Source organism: Chrysochloris asiatica, unplaced genomic scaffold, assembly GCF_000296735.1.
Source record: "Chrysochloris asiatica unplaced genomic scaffold, ChrAsi1.0 scaffold00069, whole genome shotgun sequence".
In the NCBI taxonomy this organism is placed as follows: Eukaryota; Metazoa; Chordata; class Mammalia; order Afrosoricida; family Chrysochloridae; genus Chrysochloris; species Chrysochloris asiatica.
Window position 1 is genome coordinate 13,972,161 of NW_006408587.1, and position 1,186 is coordinate 13,973,346.

At 41.7% G+C, this 1,186-nt stretch overlaps 1 protein-coding gene across 1 annotated transcript in view; it reads left to right on the top strand.

Annotated features, from left to right (window-relative positions):
• GRIN3A (glutamate receptor, ionotropic, N-methyl-D-aspartate 3A) overlaps positions 1-1,186 on the top strand; it is a 273,430-nt gene that overhangs the window by 39,936 nt on the left and 232,308 nt on the right. The window lies entirely within an intron of this gene.

The following is a 1,186-nucleotide window of genomic DNA, read 5'->3' on the forward strand; positions in this document are numbered from 1 at the left end:
CTGTGGGTCGGAACCGACTTGACAGCACTTCACAACAACAACAACTATCATGTCCTGCCTTGGCACTGTAGGATAATCACAGGACTACAAACCACAAGGTTGGTGGTTCAAACCCACTAGACACACTTTAAAAATCCTATATAGGGTTGCTATGAGTTGGAACTGACTTTACTGTACTTAACAACAACATCAACAACTACCAGCAAGTCAATTCTGGTTAGATTTCTGATACTGGAAATATTTATGGGAGCAGACAGTTTCATTTTACTCTTGTGGACTGGATAGTGATTTTGAAACATCCTTGTAGCTAGCAACCTACAGAGAGATTAAAGGTTGTTGTTAGGTTGTGTGAAGTGCCATTGTGTCAGTTCCAACTCATAGAAACCCTGTATAGGGTTTCCAAAGAGTGACTGGTGGGTTTGAACTGTTGAGCTTTAGTTAACAATCCAGTGTTTATCCTGTAGCATCACAGATTAAAGATCGTTGTAGTTGTTAGATGCAGTTAAGCCGGCTCCACCTCATAGCGACCCTACTCACAACAGGAAGCAACACTGCCTGGCCTGTGCCATCCTTATAACTGTTGTTACTACTGAGCCCATTGCTGCTCCCACCATGCCAATCCATCTCATTGGGGGTCTTCTTTTTCACTGACTCCCACTTTACCAAGCACGATGTCCTTCTCCAGGGACTGATCCCTCCTGATAACATGGCTTCTAAGGAGCACTTGGGCTGCACTTCTTCCAACATAGATTTGTTTTTTCCTCTTGCAGCCCACAGTATTTTCAATATTCTTCTCCAATACTGTCTTAGGCAGGGTTTAATAGAGAAGCAAAATCAGTGAAATATATATATATATATAAAGAAAAGTTTATTATCTTAAAATTGTAGAGTCCCAGGTTCCCAGTGGAAGAGAGAGTCCCTCACACATGTCCATTATATTGGGAGTAGGCCACACCCCCAAGGAAGCATCCCTTTAATTGATTTACTATTCATAGCCACTCATCAGAGAGTTAACTATGCCTGTTTTAGGTTTCATCGCCATGGTAATATGCACATCCCAACTGCTAAACCTCTGGAAATCCTGGCCTAATCTAAATGACACAGAACCTGGACCATTATAAACACCATAACTCAAATGCATCAGTTCTCCTGTGGTCTTCCTTATTCATTGTTCAGTTTCCATATA